A 9,454-nucleotide genomic window follows, 5' to 3' on the forward strand; every position below is an offset into this window, starting at 1 on the left:
TGTAACCCTCTACTGAAATCACCCAACCCACACAGCAGACCTCACGTTTGAAAAAGTCAAATTTCTTGGGCCCTCACTTTATGCCACACTGCTTTTGTCGCTGTAGAACCTGCCTCACATCCTGGATGTGTTGTTTGAAACTGCTGCTAAACACCAGCACATCATCCAAATATGGGGCGCAAACTTCATCCCTGAGGTGCCCCAGGCATCCCTCCATGTAGCGCTGAAAAGCTGCAAGCGCATTAGTGAGCCCAAATGGGATCCTGACCCATTCATAAAGTCCCCATGGTGTTATGAGTGCCGCACAGGGTCTGCTTTTCTCACTCATGAAGCCCTGGTGATAGGCTTTACCCTGGTCTAACCCAGTGTCCCAATCATCTTTTGCAAACACGCCACATTCCTCTCTGAGCATCTTTCGTACCTGCTGCTGTTGGCCCTCAGACAGTTGACTCACATCCACGGGTGGATCCCAGGGCTCATTCTGTGACATCTGGCTGGGTTGCTCCCCTGAGGGTATGACACCGCCATCTGCTGAATGAGATTCCTGGCCCTCCATAGGTTGTGCCTCAAGTGGGTAAATTGCCTCAACACTGTGCATTTTCCCATCATCCTCTTGTTTCAGTTGTATCAGCTGTTCCCTGATGGTAAGTCCTGTGGGCCATGGTGCCTCTTGGTTTGGCTCCAGCGCGACATGTGACACACTGAGCACTCTGATTAATCTGGCCGTCCATGACTTCCATGACTTCGTTTTGTGGTATAGTGACAGGTCGTCTGCCGAGTCTGGCTATGTGGGGATCACTTTCAAGTTTTTGTTTTTTTAGAACTGATAAGACAGCTCCTGCCATTTTACTTCTCGCTTCTAGTGCTGAGCTCAGTCTCTGCACCACGTGACCATGTGAAATACAGTCTCTGGATGTGTTGTTTGTCAGTGTCTGCTCTTCAACCACATTAAACCGTATGATGGGGCGTTCAAAGTCACTGTTGGATACCAGGATTGCGACCAGAATTGGTTTGTCACTCATTCCAGACACAGCACTTTTGGACAGGGTGAATTCAACTCACATCCATCCTACATAGGGAATATCCGTCCCGTTTGCTGCTGAGAGGTCCAACTCTCCTTCCTCAAGCAGCTCCTCCACTGGTCTCACCAGGCAGGTATTCCTTTTTCCAATTCAGTCCCACAATTGACACCTGTGAGCCTGTGTCCCACAGTACGGTGGTGTCAACACCACCAAGGGAAGCTCGAACGAGACATCTCCTCCCTACCAGCTTGGCAGTTTGTTGCTGTTTACCAGTAAGAGGTGTTCTCAGGTTAAACTGATGCCCCTTCTCTGTCTTTTCTCCAGGATGGAGTAGAGTCTCAATTTTATTTGTGGACGCTGAGATGTTTTTGGTGCGACAGCCTGACACCCAGTGTTCTGCGCTGCCACATTTGTAACAGTGTCAACATCTTCCTTTAGGGTTGGACACCTGACACTGCTGACATCGTCTCGGGTTTGCTGCCCTGGGCTGTGGCTGATATTTCCGATTTGTCTGCTCATCTGCTCTCATTGTTTGAGGCGTTGGAGTCTGGTGGAGGCTGGCGATTTGAGTGGTGAGGTTTTGGATGGCTTCACATATGGCTTTGTTACCTTGATCAACTTTTTCCATCAGTGTGTCACAATTGTGTGTCTCACTTGGTTTACTCTTCTTGACCGGTTTGGGTGTGCAGCTTTCCTCTCCAGTTTTCTCATTGTCCTCACTTACTGCTGCAACTCTTACTGTCCTTGCTTTTGATACTGCTGATAACTCGTCCAGCAGCTGTCATTTTTTCCAAGAGAACGTCTTCTTTCACTTTTCTTTCACCTAACCCTAACCCTTTTAAGTATGGTTTTAAGTCTGCTCAGATCGTATCATCATGAAGGTCAGTGATCACAGTTTGGAGGGACTGGTTTTGAATCAGCTCTTCACTGTACTTTAGTCCAGACTCATCTCTCTCTCTGAAACAAAGAGGATTTGCTGTCTCAGGTCCATGGCTTGTACCAGAAACTGGATTAGTGTTTCTCTTGGGTCCTGAACTGCTCAAGTGAGGAAGTGATATAGCTCTGTGGCATCCCTCTCAATGTAACGAGTCCGTAATATCTGTCTGCCAGTTCTCAAGATAACTCGTCAGTTTCGTTCCAGGAACTATATACTACTTGTCTTTCCATGGCGGCATAAGCTGATTTATCCTTTTGGTTGGGTTCTCCTATTTGTCCAACTATTTTTAAGTCTCTTCTGTAGAGTGGATAGGCAAATACAGTGCTTCTGACAGGGATAGCGGCTGGTTCTTTGGGATTTGGGGCAGGAATGCACTGACTTCCCTAATCTGATTTATTGGGTGCAGAATCATGCTTCTGGTGCGCTGTTTGTTTAGGCGGGGCTTCATCACAGCTGTCATTTTCCTCTTTTAGTTTGTCAAGTTTGTCATTTAACTTCAGCAGTAGAGACATCCCCTTGTCCTCTAGCCCAGTCCCAACTTCACTTTCAACAAGTGTCTGTCACTTTCATCCACAGTCACATTGGGTGTTAGACAAACATCGGTTAGCTCTGACGCTGACAGCTTCAGTAACTTTTCTTCTATCTCCGCTAAGCTCTCCCAAGCGGCTGACATTTGTCCTGCCTCGGCCATGATAGAAGACTTTTACCTTCACTCCTCCGTTGATGCACTGTAGTTGAGCTTAGCATGCTAGGCTACCGTTATGTCTGCTTGTTGCCGTTGTCCATCCACTTTGTGGTGAAAACTTCAACCGGGCGGAAACACCAAATTTATGTTGCACTCTCAAAGAGACAGGACTCCTTCAGTTTGGCAACTTTATTCCTCCCGGTGCCGCTTATTATTATTATTATTTTTTTTATAGTTTTCTCTGGTGCAGCCGGAGCAAACATGACAACAGTACAGTATTTTTTTTTTCTTCACCCCCCGCCGCAAACCTGCGCGCTGACTGACGTAAAGCGGTGCCCAAAACTGCCTCCTTTACCACAATGAAATAAGGTAGAACATCAAGCAAAACACTCGAACAATCAGCAAAAACATGAAAGTGCATTTCTCCTGTAACTGCCCCCATGTCCCCAGCATTCCAAGCTGTTCAGCTCCACAGAGCACTTTTAAAAGTTTCTTCATCATTTACCAGTAACCCATAATAACAACGACATCTCCTGATTAAGAGTTACTATCCTGTATTACAGATCATTCACATCTACTTAAGTGTTTTGAGAACCTTTACAGCCAGGCATGATAATTGTCTACATGGGTTATTGATCACCCCGTGCTCCCTTGAAGGTCGAGTGCGAGCGTGATAGATGTGGTTCCAGTGAAATTGGTGAGGGTGTGTCACACCACATGTGACATGACTGGGAGTGTTTTGACTCTTGGTTACAGGTGTGGGAGGTCCTGCCTAAAGCTTTGCGGGGGTGGTAATTGAACTTTTCCGAGTGTGATCCTTAATAACCAGACCACTGTTATTTTCTCTCCTTTTTGCATTCCAACTATGTATAGTAATCACCCTCAGGGGTTTCACTCTACTTTTGCTTTTTACCTGTTTGGAAAACCTGTTTGGGATGGAAACATCCTGGGGTCTCCGTGATGTCATGAGTTTGTTGTAAAATAACTTCATATACCCTGGATGTGAGAGCTCCAGTTTTCTGATTCCAGCTGTTTCCTGCTCCGTAACAACACATACCTCTATGTATGTGACCTCTGGTATACAGTACAATTAAACAATTTTGATTGTTATAATGTTGTCTCCGGTTCCCATGTCAGCTGCTGTAGGCCTGTACAACAAAGGCAGTGTGCGAAGAGACGCTTGGTGATTTATGTCGCACTCAAAGACTTCACACTGCTAATGGAGCATCTCTGTGTCAACATGCCGAAGACAGAGAGATTAAATCTATTTTATTCCCAACTTAAGGAAAGATGACTGAGGTTGTGTTTGGACCTGTGAATGTGTGCATGAATGCCTGGGTACATGTGTGCGTGTTGCCTGTGACTATATATGCAAGAGTGTAAATGTTGACCTGGTTTAACCTGTTAAAAGACCCACTGTGGGGTTTCTGAGGAGTAAAGCCAAGCCAGCTGTTGCTTTGTTCCTATCCCAGGTGTCTCTTTTAACTCACCCCTCACAACTGACTCTGCCTCCCCTCTTTGCTCTTTCCTCGTCTCCTCCTCACCCAACCCTCCTGCACCTATTCTTCAGGCTCTAAAACCCCTCACCTTAGTGGATACTTTTTTCGGAGACAAAGGTTTTTTGCGTTCCCTGATCATTAAATGGAATTGGAAATGTCACAGCTACCTCAAAATAAGAATGATATTTTGAACAATGGTGTCAACGCAGGAGCTCTTCAACTTTTGAATGGAAGTGCGTAGTGGTGGTTTAGTGCTGGCACTTTAGTTTGCAGGAAACACTTAGACTTAATTAACACATTCACCACTTCATAGCTACACAGTCATCTGGCAGCAGAAAGTGATAAGCATATCAGAGAAAGCAGTTGTTATGTTATATAGCATCGGCTCTACTGAAATAGAAACACAAGCAGTCTTAGAAAGTGAAATAGCAAAGTAAAAACTTCAGACATGGAACCATTTGCATTAATCTATTTTCTGTTGATTGCCAATCAGACATCTACATGGGGTGACAACTTCCATGCAGAAATGATGGGATATTCAAGGAAAGGGCGACATGCTTGATTGACATTTAACCTCAGGTCCTCCATAAGGAAAGGTTTAATTGCATGACAGACAAAGAGTGTTTTCTGTTGTTTCACTTTATCAGTGCTCCATGTCTGCCATTGAATCCTTCAGTAATGACTATTAAGAAGTGCCAATGCTTCATTGAACACAGTGGAAAAATACCAACAAATGTGTCGTAACACGAAACAGGATTCCTACAGTGTGTAATTTTAAAATTAGTTTTTATGGTTGCTACATGTTGTTTATATCTCACGATACTGATTGTTTATTGGCAACCGCACAGCGAAAACAGGTGCCGACTTTCTCCGGCTTAGTCAGAACTTATACTGTGCAAATTACCACAAACATAAAGAAAGAGAAAGGGGGGAAAAGTCTTTGACAAATTGAGAGAAAATAATTATCAGTGTGGCATGATGTGTTGACATCAGACAACTCTGTCAAGCTCCTGAGTTATTTTTGATGTTTTAGTATGTCACGTCCTCTTTTATTTTGGTTACTTATGTGTGTTTATCTCCTTCCCCAGATTCGGTCAGTCCTTTTTGAAGTCTTCCCCTCACCTCCTGTGTCACAGCTATATGTTGCTTCCCCTGATTACCTGTGTAGATGTCCCCAGTCTCCTTTCTCTTGTTACCAGTTCTTTGTATGTTGCCTTCGTTCCAGGATTGATTTTCCAGTAAGTGTTTTTGTGGTTTTTTTGACTCATATTCTGCCTGAGAACCTTTTGGACTATTAAAGGCTTTGTATTGCTGACCTGCATGTCTGAGTCTTTGCCTCTGTGACCTTGGCCCTGGTCAAACGTGCTGTGACGTGTGCTTGAATGTGAGTCACAGGAGTTATTGGAGAAAGTTCGTGGTTGTTAAGACTTGACTCACAATCAATGGAATTTGATAACATTATTCCTGGAGGGAAAATGGGAAAACCTGCTAAGAAAATATGAATTTGAGTCAATATCCCTGCTTTAATCAGCCGCAACTGTGACTGCTGGTGGAAAGTTGACCACAACATAGATTCTGATATGTGAGTGAGGATGTGAGCCAAGTGATTTCCTGCTCAGAGCTGGTTTCATTTCTTTCTCTTTTTTAATTTATTCCACATGGGAAATGTAGCCAAGCAAGCATGGCTCCTTAGACAGTCTGCTCCCACATTTTTGCTCCTTTATTTTATTACTGACCCTTATTATAGTAATTCAGCTTGCAATTACTGACTTTCAGATAGTTTGTGTATGGCAGTCTGTGCAAGTTGGATGGATGCTTGACTTAGGCGACATGTTTAGAGGCAGCGATCTAAGAGCATATTTCTATGGGTTGTGACCAGTGAGGCAACAGACCCTCAGGCCAGAGCTCCATTACAGGACACAATGCCCTCTGTGTGTGAGAAACAACCAGTTGCCAAAGATCTTTGCTTTGGAGTTGGGTTATTCGTTCACTGGTAACCACAAATCTGTGCTGACAAAGTTAGATCTGCATTTTCAGTCATATCAGTTAGCAATTATACATTTTCTTGATATCAGCAATTTTAAATGAATCAAATACTTTAAGATCATGAACAGACAACAGCACACAACGGTATCATGAGATATGAGATAGATCATGAGTTAAACAAAACTACAGTATATCTATATAGGTCTGACGTGAGAAGATGTATTAAACTGCCGCCAATATGGCGGAGTTTAACATTCATAATACGACAAGAATTTTCAATTTAAAAGTCAATGGCTGTTAACGTCATCTGACAATAATGAAGAGCCCATTATCAGTGTCCATCTCTATAGTGGCATTCACATAAGCGTATGAGCTTAAGACTGGCTCTTATCCCTTGAGTTTGGCGCAGCCCCAGATGGGAAATTAACACAAGATGTTGGTAGATTCAACATTTTGCCCATATCTCTGGGAACGGGGTTCAGTTGCAGAGGGGCATGTCACAGAGACAATGGTGAGAGAGGTTAAAGGTTAATACACTTACTTACCCAGCACACAGAACCACAGTAAGAGACACACACAGGGACTTTGGGTTTAATGAAGAGCTCGGTTTCCTCTGAGAGGAGATATGGTTGAGGTTCAAGCTTCGGCAACAACTGGAAAACTATTCAGCTTGTAAAAAAAACTTGCAAATGATGGGCAGTGTTTTCATTTTTCTTTCAGTTCAGGTACGTTCTGCTGTTCTTCTGAAGCCATCTGTACATACTGTCCGTACGTACAGAAGTGCGAGGTTGGCTGTTTGCTAGCATGTGTACACTGCTGTCCGTCCTTGGTGGGACAATAGCGGGATTCTGCCTAGCATGGCCGTGTGGGAGGAAGGGGACAGAAGACTCAATGAGTGATGAGTGCTTCTGGGATGCGTCAGCGCAAGGCCATGACGAGGGTGTAGGAGGACGAGCCCGCTAACTCAACAATGTGTGGAGGAACAGCTATTCAGCCGTCTCACAGGACAGCACGCACACATGCATGCGACCAAAGGTACACACAGTCAACAAAGGTGCAGGTGAAATTCAGCCATTCATCCGCCATCGCTATTGCTCATGGCTAACTGGGCCAGAAAGCCTCATTCAGTGGCTGAGCTGACGGCAGAATTGGCTATTAAAGATACAAAATGATGAATGCATAGGATATGTCAGAAGGGAGCTGTGTCATCACGTATTGAATAGAGTCTGAACAGTGTTTATATTAAACCAAAATGGTTTGAGTTTGTGTAATGACTTTTAGCTCCAATTAAGTATTGAACGCATGGAGAAAAAGTCACATCCAATACAATGTAAGATCAATCAGGGGGATGAAGGTGTGCCATTATATAATTCATGAATGTATATTGATTCTGAAGGAACATTATTTACTGCCCGGGTTGGTTACATGATCATGGCAGAGAGAAAATTAATAGTTCTTCTTCATATTCATATTTCTGCCTTTTGTTCACACATTTTGTGTGATCATTATTGTTTAGCTTTTTGCGGTTACGTCTTAGTGAAAATTAAAGTGTGGGTTCATCAAAAGTGTCAATTAGTATTAATAATATTAATAATAAGGGCCATTTAGTTCTCTGTTACTTTGTCATATCCCGAGATACTGTGAGAAAGGTTGGTTTTTATTGGCCCCAGGTTTTAAAATATCTATTGGAAAAACTGTTGTGATCCATTAAACAAAGAAAAATTCCTTTACAGAATTCCACATGGGGTTGTTATAGCTCTGGATGAGTCACAATGCACAGGAGCTACTTTTCCAGCAGAAAATAGCGCCAGTGTAAACAATGAATTGTCCAGGGAAACAGAGAAGACTGGAACCGGCGGGTTCCATTTTTATTGGAAATGTTCAAGTTTAAGTAACCTTAACGCCTGAAGCTTAAACCTTAGGGATGAACACAGATGAGAAAAAACTGAAAGAAGAAGCAGATTATATTAATAGTAGAAAGAGCACAGCCATCCATATGGAGTTACTGAACAGTGTCACGTTTTTCCAGATCTTAGGCGGCTGTCTTGACGGTCAACCCAGATTTTCCCCATCATTTAGAGAATAGTGTTCATGTTTCCAGTTGAGCTCCAGAGATTTGTGGAATCCATGACAAGGAGCAATGACGATGTTTTGGCAACACCACCTTAGTAAAACATTTGTATTACTTGGTCTTTAGTCACTGTCTGTACTGTATCTGAAAAAATTTAATGGATGAAAGCAAACCTGTCTGCATTTCTAAATCCTATGAGCTATGTGAATTCTGGGTGCACTGACCCTGACTTGGTGCAGATCCTGGACCCTGGATGACAGAGGGTCTACAGTAAATAAAACAGAGGCACGATGCTAAATTTGCCTACAGAGAAGCATGACATCATTCTTGACATTATTGAGATTTGTGCTTTAAGATCAGCATGTGAGACTGTTTCAGCAGGCTCGTGTGTCCCTGAACAGCATATTTGTGCCTGTGGAAAAAACCTGTCCGACTGCCTTCCCCAGATATCGAGATATCACTGAGATACCTATGAAGCCTGGCTGCGGATTGTAGCCGCATAGATCTTAAGTGCTCGGAAGGAAGCACTTCCTTCCGAGCACTTATGGCTGGGGATGTAATGCTGCTGTGCGCCACCAGTGCCTGAAGGCTGGCTGCATATCAGAGAGAAATTAATTGACAACTCCGAACTATGAACACTGAGATGATGTTGTAGCATCGAGCAGAAAGCAACAGTGAGAATTACAAAGTGAGTCGCAGTGGCATGACAAGACTTCAAGTCTTTGCAGGCATTTACTGGAATTTATGGAGCTGCAAGTTGAAGACCACACATTAGGGCTCAATTGTGACTCATCCCGGTTATTATAATATACATGCACACTCACCGTCACAGTGATTAAGAGCAGATTTTATTGTGCCAAACCCAGACGCAACCACAAATTGCCATGTTTCATGCCAGTGGAGCAGTGGGATACATTCATTATTACTGTTTTTTGAATAAACAAAAACACCCAACAAATCAGTCTCCATTATTGAATAGATGAGTCAGGTATGAAATTAAAGCTGACCATCAACGCAGTTTTTAAATTACCTGCATTCATGTCTAGGCCCAAAACAAGGTCAAAAGCATGTATACAGAATTTCCAAAGCACTCCCATCACCAAAATGCCAGACGTATGAGGATATCTGTGCACTCTTAACCTCCTTTCCACCCCCCCGGCTCAAAATGCTCACCCCTCCTCAGCATTTCTCACCCTTAACCAACCCCTGTAGAGTTCAGGGTCAAAGTTGACCATCTGGGGTTTCCCCTTTCAG

The sequence above is a fragment of the Echeneis naucrates genome, chromosome 7 (assembly GCF_900963305.1).
Source record: "Echeneis naucrates chromosome 7, fEcheNa1.1, whole genome shotgun sequence".
Lineage (NCBI taxonomy): Eukaryota > Metazoa > Chordata > Actinopteri > Carangiformes > Echeneidae > Echeneis > Echeneis naucrates.